At 34.4% G+C, this 25,208-nt stretch overlaps 1 protein-coding gene across 6 annotated transcripts in view; it reads right to left on the bottom strand.

Moving 5' to 3' along the window:
- Csmd3 (CUB and Sushi multiple domains 3) overlaps positions 1-25,208 on the bottom strand; it is a 1,141,260-nt gene that overhangs the window by 804,280 nt on the left and 311,772 nt on the right. The gene's annotated exons all lie outside the window — the stretch shown is intronic.

The following is a 25,208-nucleotide window of genomic DNA, read 5'->3' on the forward strand; positions in this document are numbered from 1 at the left end:
TTATCTGAGTAATTATTTCTGATTTCATTTTTCCCAGATCCTCTTTTGTTGCCAATTCAGAGAGTCCAGGTGTTTGAGTATCAGATTGTTCCATCTCGTTTCCCTTTGGGGTTGCTGTGGGTGATACAGAAGTCTGTTTTTGAGACTTGTTTATGTGTCTTCTCATTTCCACAGGGTGAGGGTGCTTCTGGCACCTGCGCAGCTCACTTTCTCTTCCCTAGGAGCTTGGGATGGCGGTGGGGGAGTTTCCTTCTGGGTGCTGGGACCAGCTCAGCTTCTCTGCCCTAGGAGCTTGGGATGGCAGTGGGGGAGCCTCCTTCCAGATGCTGGGATTGGCTCAGCTCTAAGGTTCTGAGTTGGTATTATTTCCCACCTTCACTCAATCCTAACCCAACAGCCACAGTGGGCTTTCCAATTTCTTCTTACTGTGTTACTTTTTAAATCAGGGCTTCTCCCCAACTAAACTTCAGTATAAAATCAAAACATATTAGTAAGACATGCAAAACTCTTCATACCCAGATAATCTCTTTTTAATTTTTCTTGTTTGTGAAACAATAAATACACTATTATATATCCATGTGAGATTTCTTAGAGTTCTCAAAGTACATCATAGTGTTTAATATCCTGGTGCTTTTTTCATTACTCTTTCTGTTGGGAGATACTTTGTAGTTCTAATTTCTGTACATCTTGTAAGAAGATGCACTGACTATTCCTTTTCCAGAATAGCTTTTTAAGAATTTTAAAAGATTATATACAAGCTTGGTGTTTGGAGAAAATGCTTTCCTCAGAGGAAAATATTCATGTCCTTATATCCTTGGAAGAGAGAGACAGTGTTTTATGCTAGAGGACTAGACAGGTAATTCTTACTGCTCTGTACAGCTCAAGATTTCTCTCCTGAACCTGCTGCACATGCAGGTGTATGTTGGTTGTCCTCATGACACCCTGTAAAAACAGGGTAAGGAACACCGATATTTATCTGATGTTTATCCTGCTTGCTACACCATTATTAATAAAGGCCCTCTTCTCTGACTTATGTGTTATATTTCCTGCATGTTTGAAAATGTGACAGGCTAGCTTGCTAGCTGACAAGGAGAATATAATCTCTGACTCTCCAGTTCTTGACAGTGTCCTCCTTTGGGCATAATGCCTAATTTTAGTTCCCATGCTACCCAGTCTGTCACCCTAATCAATTATAAACTGTGTTCTAAAACTTAGCAGTACTAGACTCCCTCTGTGATGTTCACGGTAAACCCTTGATCCAGCATCCTCCGTTTATATTGCTCCATGCAGTGTTTTCCACACATCTTAGTGCACCTTTCCAGGAATCATTTGTTTATAGGTGTTTTCCTTTCCAAACTGAGATCTTCTTGCTTAACAGTGTGCTGATTTTTAGTAAATACTATAGCATTGTCTCTTTAACAAATTCTTGATATGTTGTATTACTTGTACTGTTTTTGTAATGTGACTTAAAGAAGGCACATGTAGAATACCTTTCTATTGATCCATCATCATCTATCTCTTTTTCATATACAAATCAACACTTTCCTCTCACTGTTGCTCTAAAATTGTAATGCATTATTAATTCCATCTTCTTAAGCAAGTTGCCTGTAATTATAATTGTCTTTCTAAAAAAGAAAATGCAACAGCTGCACCTACTCTGAAAATGGATCCTTGGAGAATGTAATTAAGTTATTTCAATTTGGAAACAATATTATCAAGAGCTATGGGGTGTATAACCTTAAGGCAGACCTTTCTACCAGGTTTTTAATAGTACGTCATTTGCAGAAACCTGATAACTCAAAAATTAGAATGTAAATTTTTTGAATGCTCCAATCAGAGCCTTAATAAATAGACTCTTATTATATAATCTCTCATGCTATAGTTATTTAGAATATTTGGAAGAAAACAGAGCTAAAGAGACTAAAACCATATGTGTGTTACCTTTGTGACACTATATAACTTTATTTTATTTCATGGCTGTAGAGTTTACATATAACATCCAACAAACACTGAAAAATTGTGTTTCATAAATCACAAACTTAATATGAAAATAATGCCATTATAAATTTCTACCTTTCCCAGAAAAGTCAACTACAAGTTCATAAGTTATTTTTACAAGTCATGCTTTCATATTACAAAAATGGAATTATTTTATAATTGGGAATTATCATTAGGGAGGATAAAATATTATTTAGTGCTATATTAGGATAGTTGAAAAACTGTTAAAATGGTGCCTTCAACATTTACTAAATGGCTGAAATGATAAATGTGTAGCTACAGAATTGGTTTCATTTTAAGCATTGTTTCTAAGCCAAGTATAGGCTAGGTGATTTTTTTTTTAATTTGGTGAACATAATATTTGATGTTATTAATAAGTGGAAAGTATTAATGAGATTGTCAATAAAAATAGAAATGTGGCATTAAAAAGATTTTTAATAATAATTTAGAAGTCACTATTGAGTCCAGGAATCTATTATTGCTAATGACCAATTCTCTATTCTCTGTGTATGTTTTTCAAAGAAAGAATCATACAACCTCACAAGCAGTCATCTATTCCTTGGAAGAGCTTTAGTCATGTTTCGTGTCAACTTATCTTAGTCAAACTCTTCAAATTCTGCTTTGTAGTTTATACCTATCAACCTTAGTTTTCGCATCTGTGCAGACACACTAAGTAGAATCCCTCTTACATCAGTCATAATTTAAATATATGAAATGATTTCTTATGACCATCCTAAGAGTTAAATTTTGTATGCTAAATATCACTATGAAATAATGTCAATGTATGAATGTAGTTAGTATCAGCGTAGTTAATGGCACCTTGACTATTCATTCTCATCAACAGAGACTCACAGGATTGCATATTTCAAAAAGTCTCTTGCTAAAGATAAGGATGATAAATTAGGCTTATGGTATTCAGGGCAACTATTCTATCTCCTCCCGTAGAGGACCACAATATTGATTATGCCCCAAACAGGCTGTAAGCAGGGTAAATCGCTCAATAGGCTTGTTTTGAGAAGCTAGTCCAGCCCAAACCCATGTGCCAAAGTCGGAGTAACTCTCCCCCAATTCTGTTCCCACCATTCAAACCTTCTCGAGTAAAGAACAAGGATTTAATTATAACCATATATTTTGTCTACTCAGTTCCTAATTCAAGAATGCTCTGTCTTGTCCTTTACAATCCTTGCTTACATTAGTATCCACATTTAGCACATAGTTAGCCTTTACTCCAATTTGATTACCAATAAAAATCATTGGCTTGGGCTGACCAGCGCCTTTGCTAATTGAGCAGCACTGGCCATCCTGGCTCCCTGATTTCTGTCATTTTAGTTCTGTCTTTTAGTTGTTTTTTTTTTTCTTCAGCCTTGCATGGTACCCTGAGCGCAGGAGACTGGAGTCTACTGCAGAGGATTCCAGTACCCTCCAACTTGAGTGTCACTTAAAAAATTAAGACATTTATGACTGATAATTATTGATACTGTCACAGTAAAAGAAATATTACATAAAAATACTAGCAGAATATACCACTCTTGGGCCAGGGATATAGCTCAGTGGTTCTGCCGCCTGCCTCGCAAGTGCAAGGTCCCGAGGTTGATCTCCCGTTCAAAAACAAAAAACAAAAAAGAATATACCACTCTTATAAATGATACTGATATCCAAATGCCCAAACTTTCTACTGGTAACATAAAAGCTGAATAAATACTCTTGTAAATTCTGATGTTTAACAAAGATGATTTGATTTAAAAAAAGTTAAATATAAAACTTTGAATCAAGTACTCAAGTACTGAAGTCACAGTTTAATATGCTGTCTTCAACTGTTGTGTTCCTATTGAACATTTTCACTAGAAGTCATATTTGAAAATTGCAGGAGCTTAAGGGAAACAAGACAGCAAAAAGTATTACTTTTATAAATTTAAGTGTAAATTCATGCATCTCATTATTCATGATGTGGAAATAAAAGCATGAAGTAAAAAATATTCAACTAGAATTTAAGATTAATTAATTGATACTAGCAATATAACTAGTTTATCAATGTAGGTATTTAAAATATGAATTCTTATAGATAAATTAACATTTTGAATTTGGTGCGCCCTTTCAACTAACCTATCCATGATATGTCCCTTGCCACTGTTATGAAGGACAGATTCACAAACTGATTATAATCAGTTGTTGGTTTATTCTTTTATCATTTAAATTCTCAATTAACCTAACTAAAAAATTAAAAATAGAATGGGAATAATATGCAGAAAGACAACATTAAAAGTTTTTTGAAACAGTTTTACAATCATAAGACATACACTTTTAAAAATTAAATCTCTAAAAGCATAAAATGCAAGAAATATTAAACTTAGAAATTAAATACTTTGCTTAAAATTACTCAATAATGTGGTGGTAGAAGTACAACATGCATATAGGGTTGTTTTTTATCTCTTTTGCTTTATATTACCTTTTATAAACAAAAGTTAGGCAAACTTTATCTCATGAAAGTAAGTATATCCTTAGTTACAAGTATGACTGTATTCCAAATAAAAGTATGATAACAGAACTATAAACCTGTGGTTGCAATAATGTTTTACTATATGGATACTTCTAAGAAAAATTTTACACCTGCAATGTCATGGAGGCACAAATGTGTCGATTTTTTTCTTTTTGCCGATTTTGTATTATGTATTTTTATTAGTCTGTGTTTGCAGTACATAGCGATTAGGTTTATGGTGGGAAGTTTGGACATATACATAACACATCTTAATTCATTTTTTATCCCCTTGCCCTCCCTTCCCTCCTTGCTCCCTCTGTCCCTTGATCTTCCCAAATGAAAAAGTTCTGTTTCCATTTTTTTCTTCAATTCTCTTTTTAATCCTTTTTTCCCTTCCTTTTCTCTCCTCTCCATTTCTTGTTTCCCTTCCCATTTCAACGATATCTCCCTATTTCCTATTACCTATCCTTTATTTCACTCTTTGTATTTTGGGTTTCTCATATAAGAGAAACCATGCAATATTATAATGCAACTAACAGGTCAACATTTTTATAAAACTGAGAAATAGTTTTAAAACCTGATTATGATACACTTCATATGTCGAAATCTCAGTGATGGAGATACTTACCAGGTATTGGAGAGAGTAGAAAAAGATAGATAACTATGGCTATGGAAGGGTAATACAAAGAATCCTTATGATAGAACTGCTCTACCAGGCTGGTAGTGGTCACACAAATACACATACAATAAGGTTACATGGAATAAAATGCACAAATGCTCACAGCAGGATATAAACATAGGAAAATCAGACATACTCACAGTTGGATATAAGAGTAGGAAAATCAGTATAAGTTTGATGGATTCTAGTTAAATCAATTTCCTGGTTGGGATAACCTATTCTGCTTATTCAAGAGGGTACCATTAGACAGATTGGGTGAATGGACTACAGAATCTCTCAGTTGTTTTCTATAACTAAACCTGAGTCTATAATCATCTCTAAATTAAAAGCACAGCAGTTATAATAAGTAGCACTAAAAGCCAAAATATTAAAATAAAGTAAAATGAAGTAAAAACAACTGGCTCTCATATGAGCATTATGCTTGTTTTTGAACCAAAATCTGTTTATTCCCTGTTTGAAAAGGCCCAGGGGACAAGGGGGCAAGGAAAAATGTATTGCAAAAGCTAGCACACCAAGATGGCAAGGTATCGCCAATAAAGACCATCTTGATGTAAGTTTCAAAAGTTCCTTTTATCCTTTGGTAAGAGGAAAAAGGGTGACCTAAATTAAGAAAAGATTAATTACTGTAGATTTGTAGATGCTTCTTCGGGGATCTGGAATTGGACATTGCTTTGAAATCTGGTAGTTTGTATGAATGTAATTACAAAGTCAAGATCCTCCTAAAAATTTTCAAAATATCTTAGTTATTCTTATCTTAGTGTCTTCAGTCTTGAACATGGAGGAGGGTGATTAGGTAAGTTTAGGACTGACAGATCTTGTAAAAATGATGATGTGATATGTATATGTACCAAGTCCTCAAGCAGATTGTATAATTATTATGTACTACTGTAAACACATACCAATAAAAAAGTAAAATTTAAAAACCTTGTACTACCAGTCCCAGACAAACATTCCTTAAATGACTAACATATCTATGTGCTGAGTTGGCCAGAAATCTGACCCACATGTTAAGGTAGCAAAGGGGACAGATACAATATGACAGCAGAGATGCTAAGCTTTCCTCCCTACTTTTTGGTCACCCATTGGATACTTTCTTAGGCCAAATGAAAGATTTAGTGCTCTTAGCAAAAGGAACCTTTAAATTCTTGAAAAGTAACAGAAGTAACTGTTCCCATCATGACCCATAATTCAGAGGTGCCATCTAGAGCAAAACTAATAAGAGAATAAAAATATATTGTTCAATCAGTGACCTCTAAAATTAGTGACTTCTAGTCAACTAAAACCAAATAAAGTCAGAGTTTATTTAGATTTTCTTTTTGGTTACATGCTAGAAAATTGTAAAAACTTGTAAGACATACTTTCATCTAAAAAGTGTTAGGCTGGGGATTACCTCAGTGGTTCCAGCGCCTGCTGCGCAAGCGCAAGGACTGGAGTTTGATCCCCGGTACCAAAAAAAAAAAAAAAGTGTTAGGCTGGGGATTTAGCTCAGTGGTTCCAGCACCTGCCTTGCAAGCTCAAGGTCCCGAGTTCAATCCCCGGTACCAAAAAAAATGAGATAAAATAAAATAAAAAATGTTAACATTCAAGATTTAAAATCAGAGCAGAATTGGTCTCAATATTTAAATAAGAATGATAATTTAAAGTGAGAAAATGTGAAAATTAATCATACATTGATTTGCACAACATGTTTAAAAATATATGGGTTGTGTAAACACTGGTCAAAAGATCTTAGATTAATGATTAATATCTGAGAACATGAAAGAGGACCACATGGTTTGTGGATTTATATGATAATCTATGGGATTTGGAAGTAATTTTGATGGGAAAAGGGAAACAAGGATTTTAGTCACATGTTATTGTGTGCAAAATGAAAAGTAACACACGATTCATGCCAAGGAGTGGGTGAGAGAATAGAATCAGAAAGACTAATTACAAAATCATTCCAATATTCAACATGAAGAGAGGCACAGAAAGCACAGGAAGTGATGCTGGGGAAGGAAAGAGTGGAAGTAATCTGAAAGACATGGCAAACAATGCATTCACTACTTGCTGATTTGCTAATTGAAGGAAGAAATGACTAATATTTGAGGCTGAAATTGGGAATTCTAAAATTTTTCATACAGATGAAACTAGTGAGCACCCATGTCTTCAACTGAAGAGTTAATCTTTGAGATGGAAATTTCTACAGAGAATTTTATGTTAAAATCTGGCACAAAAATAAAGGAGGCAGTGTGAAGGTACAAAAAGCATTCTTTCACTCAACAAAAGTAATTGAATTAACTTTTATTTGCAAAGGTACGCCAGGCAGGAGAAGACTATCTTAGCAAAGTTAGGTCCAATAACTTTCATTCAATGCCCAGACAGGAAAACATTTACACACAGGCTGGGGATTGTACAATACCTAAGAGTGCCATTTACACAGATCATGATGCATTTGGAGCCCCGTAGAGCTGTACATTATGTCATCTCCCCGGCTATACTTAGAGCTTCTGAGGTGTAGAGAACATATTCCCCCCACTTCATGCCACATACATCCCATTAAGAGAAACTATTACTCAAATACAAAAATTAAATATCCTCTTATGGTACCAGTCATTGTGAACATCCAAAGTCAAAGTAGCTAATGTTTTGTTAATAACTTAAGTTTACTAAATTAAGCATGAAACATTTTGTACCCCCTAAAATACCCTCAAATTAAAAAAAAAATCATATGAATACTCAGTCTATCTTTCATTAAAATACAGAAACTTTAATTATATCATGACTTTTTAGCTTTTTCTCAGTCATTTAGCTCTAGTATAAATTTGAGGGCTTCAGTAGCTTTATTTGTGGTTAATTTTTGAACACTATGTTAGCTTTTAATGAATGTGAGTATCTTTGTTCTAAAGTCAGTGTTTCCTGTTTGGGGGAAAGTAATTTTAAAATATCATAAGTTAGCTAAAAGCACTGCATCATTTTCATATTGTATTCACAAAGAGAATCCTGCTAAGAAACCCATATACATGTAAATGCTACATAGAGCAGTCCCCAGAAGTGACCTTCAGAACCAACCAGACCCTCTCTGAATGCAGAACAGCAAGGCAGGTTAGTGCTCAGACTGAAGGAGACTAGGATGGCTGAGATACTTTCAGAAACATCTAACATTATTAAAGCAATGCCTATGAGAAAGTGATTTGTTTCACAGGCAAAATATTTTTCACTCAAAAGGAAAATTCTACATTGGACAGAGACTATTTCTACGTTTTAGCAACCTCAGCTTGGGAGAAGGTGGGAGTAAGCACACTTACATGATGTTTGCCATCCCTTTCTTTCTTAAATATTTATTAACCTTAAGTATCCTTAATTATTCTTGAAAATCAAATGCAGTAATCTTCCTTTATCCACTATTTTTTGTTTTTGCAATCAACTGGGTCTGAAAATATTACATGCAATGTTCCAGAGATAAATAATTCAAAAATGTAAATAATAATTATTATAGTATATTATAATCCTTTTCTATTATTTTAGTTATTGTTAATTTCTTTATATGCCTACTTTATTAATTAAATTTATCATAGGTATACATGTGCAGTGCTCCTTGGTATCCACAGGGACTTAGTTGTGACACCCACAGACACCAGTACTCACAGATGCTTGAGACCCTATAAAAAATATTATATTACTTACATGTGATCTATGCACATCTTCCTGGGGTCTTTAAATTACCTGTCTCTAACTGACCTTTAAATTATGTGTAGATCACTACTACATGCTATGTAAATCCTTGTTATACTGCATTGTTGATGGAATAAAGAGAAGAATCCAGTCTGTCCATGTCTAGTATGACAAACAGTGATTTTTTTTTTCAAATATTTTCACTCTGAGGTTGGTTGAATTGTAAACATGGAACCTATGTATATGAGGATCAACAGTATGGGCAAAATACCTTTTAGGAGGCTCAGCACAGTACATGAAAAACATTGTATAATAAAGCTCAGTGCTATTTTTAAGAATTTGCTAGGCAACTTGGAACATATCCTTCAAAGATAGGAAGCCCTACAGTGGTTGTGTTGCATGGATGACTGAGATAAAAATAATTTGGTCTTTCTCAGAATAAGTATCACTATGCAAAGCATAGCAAGAAAAGGAAAGTATTTCTAACATATGCTAAGATTTTAAAATATGAAATTATTATCTTAATATAAGTTTACATTTATATTTCTAGCACAAGTAATTTTAGTCTTCATATGAACTTTTTGATCATATTAGACAATGACCAGGAAATTTATCCCTAGTATCACACTGTGATTATTCTTACGTTGCACTTATTTTCAGTTAACTTTCTTAAGTGGAGATAATATTATGCACCACCCACTACTAAAATTTAAATTCCTATGAAGGCTGCATTTGAGGTAGCATAGAATATTTTAAGTAATTTGTATCTTTACTGGAAAAAAAGACTATTATTGAAACCCTAATTTTTTATACTCATAGACAAAGGCAAATTATATAGATAGGGCAAAGATAAAGAACAGCACACTGCAGAATAAAACACAATCTTTGACTGTTGATGTTAAAATACAAAGGTGCTTCATCATTCAATACTAATTTTTGGTATTCTTTGCCATGTTGCTAAGATGATTGCTTCAGTTCTAAAATCCTGGGTCTGATGACTTGTGACTAAACAATCTTTTTTTTTTTTTTTTTTTGGTACCAGGAATTGAACTTGGGTCCTTGTGCTTCTGAGGCAGGCATTGGAATAACTGAGCTAAATCCCCAGCCCCAACAAGACAGTCTTATTCATGTGAACTGTTACATTGAAACATGGAGTAGTTAACTTCTAAACCATAGAGGCCAGTTATTAAAGTACTTTCAACTATAGTTTCTTTATTATATGACAATAAGTATCTTTGATATTTAATTTTTTCTCCATATTCTGTCTCCTCAAGGCTGAGGTGCTGCTTTTCCGGGTGTGAATACCATCTTCTACCTTATATTTTGGAATTGGCTCTCTTCTCTCAACAACATGTCTTATATTATTCTCTTTCTTTAACTTTTGACATGGTCTCTGGTAAATGCTGAGTGATGCTTGCCTATTAGATGGACTTCAGCTCTCAGTCAACCACCCAACTATGGACAAGGGAAGACTGAATTAAGGTTGCCTGGAAATAGCTAATCAGATTGTATCTACCTTTTTGAATGAATGTTCAAAAATGTGTTTTAGCTTTTTATTATTTGAAAATGGCATTAAAATAAACTACATTAGAAGTAGACATCGTAATGCAAAGCCATCAAATTTTGTGTTTTCACAAATATTTATTCTGCAATTATTACATTCCAAACACTGTGCTAAGCATAGGAAATGTATTACGAATGATATTGTCTTTGTATTTGAGAAACTCACTATATACCAAAAAGATAGACCAAACTTCCCAATGCAGTGTGATGAGTATTACGATACAGTTGTGTGGGAGAAATATAATGGAGACCTAGATAAGGTAATTATTATTTCTGCAGGCATGAGAAGATTTGCTACTACTGACTATTTTCATTATAAAGAGCAACCAGTTGGGGAAAAAATTACACATTTGTTCATCAAATTTACTTAGAAGCTATTGCGTAAGTATAGTTTCTAGTTAAACAAACCAAATTGACTGGTGTAGATAATCCAGATTAAATAAGTATATTTTCTTCCTTTCTAATTGAGATTCACCACATTAAAAAAATCAGTGATCATATTTTACTTTAATAATATTGCGGTTATCACATGTGATTAATACATAAAACTTTTTCATTAAAACTTTCAAATATGTCAAAGTTATTCTTTTTTTTTTTTTTCTTTTTTGGTACTGGGGATTGACCTTGGGTCCTTGCATTGTGGGGCAAGTGCAGCACCACTGAGCTAAATCCCTGGCCCCTCAAAGTTATTCTTTTTAATAATACTTTTATTGACAAATTTAATTTTTCAGTTGACATAAGTCAAACTACAATTCTGTTATTACTAAAAGATAAAAGAGAAAATGAGTAAAATCTGTTATAACTTCCAATTCTTTACTGTTAGAATTGGAAAACTTAAATTTTATTTCTCTCACATTCATCTGATGTAAGTAATATGGTAACACAAGTAACAAATCATATTTTATCATATATTTGAATCCTTCAATAATATTTCACTCTCTGAAAGAGTTTAGCTTAATTTTCTCTTTAAGTATACTCTAAAAAATCAAACTACTGAAATTAGTATCCATCCATGAAGTTCCTAGGGCTCTTATAACAAAGTGCAGTAAACTGGATGGATTGAACAACAGAATTAATTTGCTTCTGTGATAGTTCTGGACTTAAGTATGAAACCAATGTGTCAACAGTCACATTCTCTCTGAAGGCTTTAGGGATGAATCCTTGTTTGACTTCTAGATTCTGCTGTGCTTTCTCCTTTCCTTTGAATTGAAAACTCCATTTAAAGGCTGTTCTTTCTACTGTTCCATGATTAAACAAACAGCTATGGAAGTTATGTATATTTTATTAAAATGTAGAAATTATTTCTAATTTTTAAATTTTTAATTGCATAATCATTCCCTATCAAAGTTGTAAGGCATACTTTGTAAAGACTAATGTTTGCACCTGAAAACTAATATTTTGCATTTAAATGGAGCTGTTCTGGATAGAAACTTCTGAAAATGCTTTTTTCCATATTCAGCCAAGATTTGTGTTACTTCTAGACTATCCAATATGTAAGTATTTTTCCATGGATGAAGAAGCCCTGCTAGAGACCTCTGAAATAGGCTCTAGCCTCCTGCTCAATGTGTGAAGCAAGGTGAAGAAAAACTCAAAGACAGAATTAAAGAGAAAAGTGGGAGCTGGGACTGCCAATGTTGGGTCACCAGCAAAAGACCCTGGTCAGTCTCAACCACTGATTTTTATTCATCAATTGGGGTAAAGGTGAGCTACATGTGAGAATGCAAGGTATCAATATATTACATATGACTATACACATGTGTGGGAAATTTATGCATATATATGAAATATATAAAGACATACATATATGTCTGTGTGTATTGAAACCTGTATGCATATAAACACACATTTATGTATTCATATGCCACACAATGTTTTGATCAATGAAGGACCACATGTATGACAGTGATCCCATAAGTTATATTGCCTTGTAACATTGTAGCCTTCTTAGTTGTGTAAAATCACTCTCTGATGCTCACACGATGACAAAACAGCTACATGATGTATATTTCAGACTGTATCTCCATCATTCAGCAATGCATGACTGTGTGTATACATATATGCCCATATATTAATATAGATGCACACAAAAGCACACTGTATAATATATAAAATACTAGTGTGTATGCATTATACACATTCTCTTTAGAGGGACAGCAATAATAAAAACTGTGTCAGAAAATGCTAGCTGTCTCTTAATATCTTTTCACCTTTTCTTCATAAAAATAGAATTTTAGCTTGGCAATGAGCACCTAAGGATGAATTTTCCCTGTGTCTCATGCAGCCAGGTGGCCATATAACTCAAATTTGACCAATCATCTCTAAGCAATAATAGAAAATGAAACAGGCAATTGTAGGTCAGCAGCAGGAAAATTGTTTCAGAGATAACTGGTGAGCACCTTTTCCTCTCCTATACCTTTTTTTCCCCCTTTTCTTCTTCTGAAATGTCCAGACTATAAATTTAATTGCTCAATCTTAGACATTCTATGATCTTGGGAAAGAATGCCACTCAAAAGTAGCACAATAATATAAAGGGATCCTCAGTATTTGATACCAGAGAGGGGATGTAAATACTTTTATAACCATTTCCATAATTTTTCATTAAAGCCAAAATCTTGTGTCCTGTCTTTTATTCACAATTGAAACTAATCCCAACTGACACATCTTCCTTTAATAAATTTAATATAATCTTTGAGGCAAAAGACATGAAAGCAGACTATTAAAAATATGCTTCTTATGAGGTACAAAATTCATTTATTAATTTCACAGATGCATATGAAATACCTAAGATGTAAGTGTGCAGGGCTAGGCATTATGTATAACTTCAGATCTGGGCTCCCATTAAAGATTCTGTTATTTTAGTAAAAAAAAAAAAACTGTGCATAAATAGAAACAAAGCAACAGAGCAAAAAAATTAGTAAAGAAAAATTGCTAAGTCTTAAGATCCTCAAAGCTTTTCAATTTATGCAAATTCTAATGTAGGGGGAACAGAAATAAAAGAGATCAGAAAAAAAATTTGGGCAGAGGCTAACATAGAAAGGATGAAGAAAGAAAAACCAAGAAAAAGTCTGATAAATGTAGTCAGAAGTAATAGACAAAGGCAGAGAGGAATTCACGGTCACCAAGCATGATCAAGTAAAGAAAAAAGTGATCAATAAAGTTGAATATCATAGGTAAATCAAGTTAAATATTAGTAAGTAAGAGGTCATTTTGAAATAGGTCCTTCTAGAGAAACAGTTAGCCAAATTAAGTTATGTCTACTTGAAGATTATTCAGTCAGGAAGCAAATATTGAAGAAATGTAGAAAAAAGTTGGAGGAATAATGCTTCATGAGGTGAGAAACAATGTCAAAAGAGATTGTTAAAAGCAAAAAATAGACCCTCCCACTGCTCCCAGCCCAGGGGAAAGGGCTTTGAGGCTTCCATCCATCCTGCTGATTCTGGCCCAGAGGTAGGGGCTTCTGAGCTGCTGTCCCACTGCACCTGGTCCAGAGGAAGGGGTTTCTGGCCACCATCACTCCTGCTGCTCCTAGCCCAGAGGAAAGGGCTTTTGGGCCACCTTCTGTCCCGCAGCTCCCCGCCCAGAGGAAGGGTCTTCCGGGCCACCATCCCTACCGCTGCTCCCGGCCCCTGGGCCACCTCTCTCAGCTCAGAGGAGGTGAGATTCATGGGTGACAACAGCACACCCCGCCCCCCCAGTCAAAATGAGAAAACGCGTAAATAAGTCTCAAAACCAGACTTCCAGATCACCTACAGCAACCCCAAAGGGAAATGAGTTGGAACACTCTGATACTAAACCACCTGGACCCACTGAACTGGCAACAAAAGGGGGTCTGGAAAAAATAAAATCAGAAATAATTTCTCAGATAACAGGAGAAATTGTGCTCCTAGTGCAAGGCATGATTAATAAATCTAGAGAGGAACTCAGGAACATGATGGAATCCCAACATAGGAAACAAATGGAATCTATAAAACAGGGGCAAATAGATTTCCAGGAGATGAAAAACTCAATTGAAACTCTACACAGCAGAATGAGCTAGTGTGAGGACAGAATTGCAGATATAGAAGATAAAATTGCAACTAATGACCAGGAAAAGAAAAATTGTTTCAAAATTATAAGGGAACACAAGAAATCAATCCAGCAGCTGCTAGATGATGCAAAGAAGAATAACATAAGACCGATTGGAGTCAATGAAGAAAGAGGAGAGAGTGCAGATGACATAAAACTTCACAGAAGTAATGGCAGAAAACTTCTCAAGCAGGGGAAAAGAGCTTGACATGCAGATAAGTGAGGCATATAGGACTCCAAATAGCTTGATCAAAAAAAAAATCTACACATAGATTTATAATTAAGATTCCAGAAACACAACAGAAGAACAAAGTTCTATAAGCAGTTAGAGAAAAGAAACAATTCACATACAAAGGAAAGCCCATGAGAATCACAGCAGACTTTTCAACACAAACCATCAAGGCAAGAAGAGCTTGGAGTGACATATTAGAAGCCCTAAAAGAAAACAGCCTCCAACCCAGATTGATGTACCCTGCAAAACTGTCTTTCAAAATTGATGGAGAAATAAGATACTTTCATGACAAAGAGCACCTTAGGAACTTCGTGAATACCAAACCAGCACTCCAGAAAATTTTACACAATATCCTAGGAACAGACATTGAGGATCACAACCCCAGGAAGCAAAGCAGAATGAACCCATCTGGCATGACAAGAAATTAAATGCAAAGGGGGAGAACCCAACAAAAAGAAAAAGTCATGGCAATGAAAAGTCAATACATTTCAGTTATAACCATCAACCTTAATGTTCTCAATTCACCAATCAAAAGAAACAGACTGGCAGAATGGGTCAAGAAGCAAAATCCAACAATATGCTGCATACAAGAAACACACTTAATTCAAAAGGAAACTCATAGACTGAAAGTTAAAGGGTGGAAAATAATATTCCATGTGACAGGAACCCGAAAAAAAGCAGGAGTAGCTATCCTCTTGGCAGATCAAGTAGATTTCAAACCCACACTGATTAAGAGAGACGAAGGACACTACATCCTTGTAAAGGGAAGAATCCAAGAGGAAGAGATGACAATCATAAATATCTATGCACCAAAAACTAGTACACCCAAATATATAAAACAAATACTAACAGACATGAAAAGTCATATATGCACTAATACAATTGTAGTGGGGGACCTCAATACCCCACTGTCACAAATAGATCAACTAGACAAAATATAAGTAAAGATATACTAGAACTCAATCAAACTCTTTAACAAATGAATTTAACAGATGTTTAGAGTCTTCCAACCCACAAAATCAGAATGCACATTCTTCTCAGCTGCACATGGGTCATTCTCCAAAACAGACCACATACTCACACATAGAACATGTTTAAGTAAGTGCAAAGGAATTGAAGTTATCCCCTGTATATTATCAGACCATAGTGTGATGAAATTGGAGATCTATAACAAAAGAAACTTGAAAAATTTCATAAACACGTGGAAATTGAACAACACACTTCTGAATAACCAATGGGTCACAGAGGAAATTAAAGAAGAAATCAGACAGGTCCTTCAATTAAATGAAAATGACAGTACAACATATCCGAATCTATGGGACACAATGAAAGCAGTCATACCAGGGAAATTCATAGCAGTGAATACGCATATTAGGAAAGCACAAAGAGCCCAATTAAACAACCTAATGCTGAACCTCAAGCTTCTAGAAAAAGAAGAGTGGGACGAACCCAAAGCTCATACAAGGGAGGAAATTATAAAGATCAGAGCAGAAATCAATGCAATGGAGACTAAGAGAATGATACAAAAAAAAAAATCAATGAAGCCAGGAGTTGGTTCTTCAAAAGAATCAACAAAATTGACAAACCTTTAAACAACCTTATCAGAAAAAGGAAAGAAAAGGCCCAAATCCATGCAATTAGGAATGAAAAGGGTGAAATTACAACAGACCCAGCAGAAATCCAAAGGATCATCAATATCTACTTCCAGAACCTATACGCCAATAAGATGGAAAACACAGAAGAAATGGACAGATCCCTAGACACGTGTGAATTACCAAAGTTGAATGAAGAAGACCCAAAAATTCTAAACAACCCAATATCAACCAATGAAATTGAAAATGTAATTAAAAACTTATCAACTAAGAAAATCCCAGGCCCTGATGGCTTCACTGCTGAATTCTACAAGACATTTGGAGAGGAACTACTCCCACTACTGTTTAAACTCTTCAGTGAAATTGAAAGGGAAGCAATACTCCCAAATTCATTCCTGGAAGAAACCATCAACTTGATCCCCAAAGCAGAGCAAGACCCAACCGAAAGGAGAACTATAGGCCAATCTCACTGATGAACATGGATGCAAAAATCATTGATAAGATACTGGCAAATAGAATGCAGAAGATCATCAAGAAGATCATACACCCTGATCAAGTGGGATTCATCCCAGTGATGCAGGGATGGTTCAACATACACAAATCAATCAATGTAATACACTATATCAGTAGAGCCAAGGACAAAAACCATATGATTATCTCCATAGATGCAAAAAAAGCATTTGACACAGTCCAACATGCATTTATGATAAAAACCCTACAAAAAGTTGGAGTTGGTCTCTACCTCAATCTGATAAAAGCCATCTATGAAAAACCAACAGCCAATATCATACTAAATGGTCAAAAACTGAAATCCTTCACACTAAAATCAGGAACAAGACAAGGATGTCCACTATCACCACTCTTGTTCAATACAGTTTTAGAAACATTAGCCACAGCAATTAGACAAGAGAAAGAAATAAAAGGAATAAAGATAGGAAATGAAGAAGTCAAATTGTCATTATTTGCAGAAGACACGATATTGTATATGGAAGACCCCAAGTACTCCACAAAAAGTCTTATAGATTTAATAACGAAATTCAGTCAAGTAGCTGGTTACAAGGTCAACATACAAAAATCAATAGCTTTACTCAAAAGACAGACTCACTGGGAGAGAAATAGGTCAAATAATTCCTTTCAGAGGAGCATCCAAAAAACTGAAATACCTAGAAATCATCCTAATGAAAGAAATCAAAGACCTCTTCTCTGAAAACCAAAGCACTCTGAAAGGAGAGATTGAAGATGATATCAGAAAATGGACAGACATCCCCTGCTCCTGGGTAGGAAGGAGTAATATAGTGAAAATGGCCATACTTCCAAAACGGCTATATCGATTTAATGCAATTCCGATTGAAATCCCAGCAGCATACTTCATGGACCTTGAGAAAACAATCCAAATATTCATTTGGAACAAGAAGAGACCCAGAATAGCAAAAGCAATTCTAGGTAACAGAGACATGGCAGGGGGTATCACAATCCCCAACCTGCAACTCTACTACAAAGCTACTGTGGTAAAAACAGCATGGTACTGGCAAAGAAACAGACCTGAGGACCAGTGGAACAGATTAGAAGATGCAGAAACAATGCCAGACACACTCATCCATCTCATCTTCAATAAAGGAGCCAAACAGCCTCACTGGAGGAAAGATAGCCTCTTTAATAAATGGTGCTGAAAAAATTGGGTTTCAATTTGCCAATGATTAAAGCTAGACCTATATCTCTCAACATACACTAAACTGAAATCAAAATGGATTAAAGATCTTAATAAAATAGAAACTCTTAAACCAGTTGGAATAGAGGTTAGGTAGAACTCTTGAAGACATCAGTGTAGGTAAAGATTTTATGAACAAAACCTCAGTTCCCCATGAACTAGCACAATCAACAAGTGGGATCTCTTCTTATAAAAAGCTTCTGCACAGCAAGAGAAACCACCAGCAGTGTGAAGAGACAACCCACAATGTGGGTAAATATCTTAACCTGTTTTTCTTCAGACAAAGGTCAACTATTTTGAATCTATAAAGAACTTCAAAAGATCAGACCTCCCAAATTTAAAGACCCAATCCGAAAATGGACATCTGAAATGAACAGACATTTCTCAAAGAAGTAGAAATAGCAAATAAATACATGAAAAAATGTTCAACATCACTGGTCATTTGAGAGATGCAAATGAAAACAATGCTGAGATTCCACCCCACTCCAGAAAGAATGGCTGCTGTCATGAAATCAACCAATAACAAATGCTGGTGGGGCTGTGGGGAAAGAGGAACCCTGCTCCACTGCTGGTAGGACTGTAGACTGGTGCAACCACTGTGGAAATCAGTATGGAGATACCTCCAAGAACTAGGACTGGAAGTTCCATTTGACCCAGCTAGTCCCCTGCTGGGGATGTTCCCGAAAGAATTAAAAGAATCATACCAAAGCGATATATCTGCACCCATGTTCATAGCAGCACAGTTTGTGATAGCTGAAACTTGGAAACAGTCCAAATGCCCATCAGCTGGAGACTGGATAAAGAAAATATTCTTTTTTTAATAAAATGGAGTACTATTCAGCCATAAAAATGAGAAATTAGAGATATTTATAGCTAAGTGAATGCACATTGAGGCAATACTCTTAAGTGAAATAAGTAGGACACACATGTATAAATACTGAATAGTTTCCCTGGTGTGAGAAAATGAAAGTGTAAATAAGGACTAAAATTTATAATAGGTAACGTGAAAAAGCAAGAAAAGAGGCAAAGGGGAAGGAAGTGGGAAGGCTAGAGGAAAGGATAGAAGGGAATGGGATTAATATGACAAAATGGAAAAGTAGGAACAAAATCTTTGTAAATAGGGAGGTATGGAGTAGTTGAAGGGAGGGCAGAGCAACGGTGAAAAATAAAAACCAAGAGAGATTATGTAAAGGTGCAAATTTCCAATGATGAATGTCATTATATTGTATACCTAAAATGTACCAATGATTAGAATGAATAATTGATAATGCAAAATAGGAAGAAAAGGTCCAAAGGGGTAGGGGTAGTGGGAGGGGCAGGGGAAAGGAAAGAAGGGAAATGAAAAATGCTGAGAAATGGAAAAAATGGAAATAAAGTCTTTGAAAGTAGGGAATGGTGGAGGGGGTGAAGGGAGGGCTGGGAATGGGGAAAAAATAAGAACCAAGATTCATCATGTAAAGGTCCAATTCCCAATGAAAACTGTAATTGTGTTGTATACCTAAAATGTACCAATAAAAGAATTTAACAAAAAAAAATAAGTATTACATATATTTTTTCCTAATTTGAATAAGATTCATTCAAATTTTCTATGTTCATAAAACTGTTTTCTCTTATATTCTGAGCTTAACACTGTGTTCATCCCCTTTAATTCATTTAGTATATTAGTATATCATCCTGACCTATTTTATTTACAACTTTACTCTCATTGAATCTAAATAATCACTGTCAAGGAGTCTTTCAAACTATTTGTGATATTCAGTCACTTTTCCATTTTGATTCTCGTCTTTGACAATTAGCCTTTGTTCATTTTGATTCTATTCTTTGATAATTAGCCCTTTATTTCCATATGCAGAGCTTCTAAATTAAATTTGGGTTAGGCGTGTAGCTCCTCAGTAGAACACCTTCCTAACTCCCCCCTTATAATCTCTGACAAAAGACACACCCAGATGAGCTTTTAATCTTCATTTTATTTATTTGCTTCACTATCTAGTTTGTGATTTTTTTTCTCCTTCCTTTCAGAAATAGATTTTTTAAAGGGAAGTTTTATTTCACTATTTTTACTTCTTTGAGTCTATTGGCTTTTTATATTTCACTTTCACTTTTACACTTTCTGATCATTCATATTGGGATAAAGCTCTTCTAATTAACAAATAAATAAGTAAATAAATACATAGAAATAAAAATAAGTAAAAAGAAAGAAATTTGTTTTTTCTTAGGCCAGGGATGTAGCTCAGTAGTAGAGCATTTACACAGCATGTTTGAAACGCGAGGTTCTATCTCCAGGACCAAAAAAGAAAACAAAATTTTTCTTGAACCTGTTTCCTCCTTTACCTACTGTCTCACTTCCTTTTTAACTTTACTTACAAAATTCCCCAAAGGATTTATTTAAATTAAATGACTACACTATTTCTTCTCCATTTCTCTCTTAATACATTTCCAAGCAAACTGTCACTTCAAAATTACTTTCATGAGTTACTATGAATTCCATGTTACTTATTCCAGTGATCAGTTTGAGAGCTCATTTTATTTGCTCTTTGTTCACATTTGGCACAACTGGACAGTCCTTGATTTATTTGTTCCATGTGGCTTCCAGGTCACCTTATACTTTCCTGCCATTCCATCTTTCTCATTATGCTCATTCTCAATTTTGCTTATTGATTCATCCTTATTTTGCTGACTTTTCAGTGCCGAAAAGCTCTAGGACTCATTTAACTTTTTCTCTTTTTGAAATTTAATACCTTCTCTTTGCAGAAGAATAGTCACTTCTACTTCTAAATTTGTAAATTCAGATCTCTAGTTCACACTTTTGATTCTGATCTCTGACCTGTATATCTCTTCATCTCCTTGAAATCCTCACCAAGTTATTTATTAGCCAGCTCATACTTATCATGTACACAATGAAGTTTTAGATCATTTCTCTAAAAAATTTCTACTAAAAATGTTTAGTAGACTCCTCAATGTTTTTAGTGCAAATTATATTTATTCAACTTAGAGTTTTTCATTTCTCCCCTTTGTCCCACTTCACATCTGAAATTTACATTGTGAAATTCTGTCAACTTTATTTTGAAAATCCAATGACTTCTTATGATCTCCGCTGCTATTTCTTTATTCCAGCAATCATAAATTATCACCTAAATCCTAAATTTTACAAATAACCTGTTATTTATTTATGTTGATAAATATGTATGGTTTTTATCCCTTTACAGAGCATATGTTCCACAGGAATAGGTCTCTTTGTTACATCAGTCATGGAAATACTTAGAACAATGTTGTAATGCAGTAGATAATGCAGTAAGTACTTCTTGAATAAGCTTTGAATGACTGCAATTCTAGTAAAAACCTAAATTCACTTTAGAAAAAATGTTAAAGAGAGTAGAATCCAACTCTGCATCCAGAGCTCTGTAAATAAGGGCTTTGCCCATGCCATTACAGCTACACTGATAGTGCTGTACGTGTTACACTTAGTGAAGACTTGAAGGTTACCAGCCAGGAACCTGAGGTCTACAGGTTTCAGATGTCTGACTTGTTGTAGTGAATGAACAAAAAATTCAAAGCTGAATCTAGAACACATGTTTTTATTCTTGTCATTTTTTATTTCATTATAATGGCATCATCAAGTCTCACAGAATTTTGTTATCCAGTAATAACTGTATGGATCCAGTACCTTCCTGCTGGATTATACTGATTTTGTGCAATAAACAAGAATCTATGATTTAGCACGTACACCCTGCAGAGAAGGAAGTAGCTGATTGTTAATATTCTTTGTGCAGCACACCACTAGACTGGCTGTTTGGGTTGACAAAATCAAACACAAGACAGATCAAGTTTTACCTCACTGGACTTAAGAGCCAAACTAGAATGGTAGCCGTTAATGACAAGTTCCTGGTCCCCGAATGAGTGTTCTCACATCAAAGAAACCATTTATTATTTAATTGTAGAAACTGTCTAATTTCTTATTTAATTTCCTCTGCACCCCATTGGTTTTTCAGGAGGGTGTTACTCAATCTCCATGTGTTTGTGAAGTTCTTGTGGTCTCTTTTGCTATTGATCTCCAATTTCATTGGACTATGATCTGTTCATTCACATTTGTTTTATGTAGGTGGGTACATTAGTGTTTGTTGCATATATATTTGTGATTGTCATCTCTTCCTCTTGGATTGTTCCCTTTATAAGGGTGTAGTAACCTTCTTTGTCTCTCTTATTAGTCTTGGTTTGAAATCCACTTTGTCTGCAAATAGGATAGCCACTCCTGCTTCCTTTCAGGTTCCTATTTGAGATTCCACCTCACTCCAGAAAGAATGCCTCCAATCAAGAAATTAACCAATAACAAATGCTGGCGGGGATCTGGGGGAAAGAGGACCCTTCTCCACTGTTGGTGGGAATGCAGACTGGTGCAATCACTGTGGAAATCAGTATGGAGATACCTCAAAAAGCTAGTATTAGAAGTCCCATTTGACCCAGCTATTCCCCTGCTGCGTATCTTCCCAAAAGAATTAAAAGAATCATACCACAGTGATATATGCTCACCCATGTTTATAGGGGCATAGTTTTTAATAGCTAAATCTTGGAAACAGCCCAAATGCCCATCAACTAGTGACTGGTGAAGAAGATGTGGGTTTTTATTTGTTTTAAACAAAATGGAGTACTACTCATCCATGAAGAATGACAAACTAGAGATATTTATAGTTAAATACATGGACCTTGAAACCATACTCTTAACTGAAATAGGACACACATGCATAAATACTGAATTGTTTCCCTGGTGTGAGAAACTGAAAGTAAATGAGGACCAACATGTATAATTGACATTGTGAAATAGGAAGAAAAGGTTTAAAGGGGAAGGGTAACTGGGGGTTGGGGGTGGGGGAAAGGGAAGAAGGGAAAGAAAAAATACAAGAAGGAAAGAACACAAGCTTTAGTAAGTAGGGGGGGTTGGGGAGGAATGGAGTGCATAGGTACAGGGGAAAAAAGGGATATATTATGTAGAGGTACAAATGCCCAATGATGAATAGGATCATAATGTATACCTAAAATGTACCAATAAACTTAATATAAAAGAAACCATGTTATTTTAATCAAAAGAACATGAATGTCTTCCTGTTCATGTTTTCCTTTGAATTCTGTTTTGAATGAAAAATGTTCTATGAACAATGTATACTTATAAGGAAGAATTTTTAATATAATGCCCCCTGAAACAAGATGTGTCATTTTGATGACCCTATCTTTAAAAAGAACGAAAACTTTGAATGTTTTGAAGAGATTAGAGAGTCAGGGTTAGATATAAAAGTTTTCATTATCCACAAATGATTTTATACATCAATTCTGTAGCTAATATGACTTAAAAGAAAGGCTATCTTATGATATGCAAACATATAAAATATTGTTAATTTTTTAACACTTTATTTCACATTTAAAATTGTAATGTACTTTTAACAAGAGTCAAAGATATAATAGTTCTGTTTAAACATTTGTATGACTTTCTTAAAACATGCCAAATGACCTTATTACTGACTCAGTATATAACAGAGTTTTCATAAGTCTTCCTAAACATTACTGTAATGTTAATTTAAAATAACAACAAAATAATGAATCTCTCAACTTCTGTTTTCTTCCTGAGGAAGATAAAATTAGGTAGTGGCCCAGTGTCATTCGAAAGAAGAAAGTGAAAAGAAAAAAAACTATTTGTGGATCTGGACAATATGTATTGCTCTAACAACTCATTTTGATAAAAAAAGACACACAAATTGTTATGAAGGATGTTTTAATATGAAATGAGAAAATGGAATATTACGATCCACAGAGTAAAAATATTAAATTTGTTTTTTAGAGTTGAGTGGTAGTAAAGGTACTGGTGCTACAAAACAATGTTTCTGATCTTCATTATGTGGACTCATCAAATATTTTGCATGTTTGAAAATGATATTATATTGAGATAGTTTATATATAAAAATATTTCAATCTTTGGAAAATTCATGGCATCATTTTATATTATATCTTGATAGATACCAAATATGAAAACCTGTAACAATAGCCATTTCTAAAATAGTTTTCATATTTTCTAATATTTTAAGCCATGATTCTACTGGGTTTCATCATACTGTGATATAAAAATTATGAAAATAGATAAAATACCTGAGTATGGAGGGTATGAAGGTAGAAAGTGAAAAAATGGGTGCATTTGAGTGCATTATTGTTGTCCGATTTAAAAAGTAAGATCGACAGTGATAAAAATACTTAACACATTACTTGCAGCCCACCATCTGTGACTTTAAAGACATTTACCTCTTGTTCTTTGAATAGGAATGCACAATGATGTCTACTCTTTTTTTGTTGCCATTGTTCTTCCTTTGTCCATGTGATACTTTATTCCTTAGAGTTTGCTTCTACCTCTCTCAGTACACTTCCTCTGTCTTCTTTGCATGGTCATCCTTCTAACCTTAGTCTTTATATGTTGTTCACCCTCAAGTTCAGTACAATACCCTTTGTCGTCTCATTCCATTGTCACCTAATCAGGCTAAATTTTTTTAATCTCTATTTCTTCAGTATCAATTAATATGAACTACATATCACTGTTATGTTTTTATTTTATGACTCTAAATCATATAGCATTATTTGTTATATAGCTCTAATAGCATCTTTCAAACAAATATCAACTAAATGTATCCAAAACAAATTGCAGTATTTATTTATAGAGTTGCCATTCCAAACTTGACCTTCCTTTAACATTTCCAACTCACTGACTATGACTGTTGCCCTCACCATTTGTTCAGATTTTAAAACTAGGTTTAATTTCAATTTTAATTTTACCTTTTTATCAGTCTCCAGTCCATTGAAAATTCCTTTTAATTGTATCTCCTTTATTTTACCCTCAACTTATTCTATTTCTTTGTCTCATTAATAAGCCCTTAATCCAAGCTATGGTATTTCCCTGAATTACTCTAATCACCTAAGTGATTTTCCAACAGCTAATCGAGCTCCACTTTGAATCAATCTCTATTCTTTAGTAAGAATAATCATTTAAAAATTCAAACTTCTTTATGCAATTGTTTGGAAAATTCTCACTGTTCTTAGATAAGCTTTCCATGATTTAAAAGGTCCTTCCTCGTCTAGTGGTTACCCATTTCTTCAATGATGGTATCATTCTTTCCCTCCATTACTGACTCATAATTTGACTAATGGTATCAGTAGACACTACGTTTCTTAAAATAGTATAAAGAAACATTTTATTTTAAAAATATGTG

This window comes from Heterocephalus glaber, unplaced genomic scaffold (assembly GCF_053883595.1).
Source record: "Heterocephalus glaber isolate CG9 unplaced genomic scaffold, H.glaber_assembly_v1.0 deba00001555, whole genome shotgun sequence".
Classification (NCBI taxonomy): Eukaryota; Metazoa; Chordata; class Mammalia; order Rodentia; family Bathyergidae; genus Heterocephalus; species Heterocephalus glaber.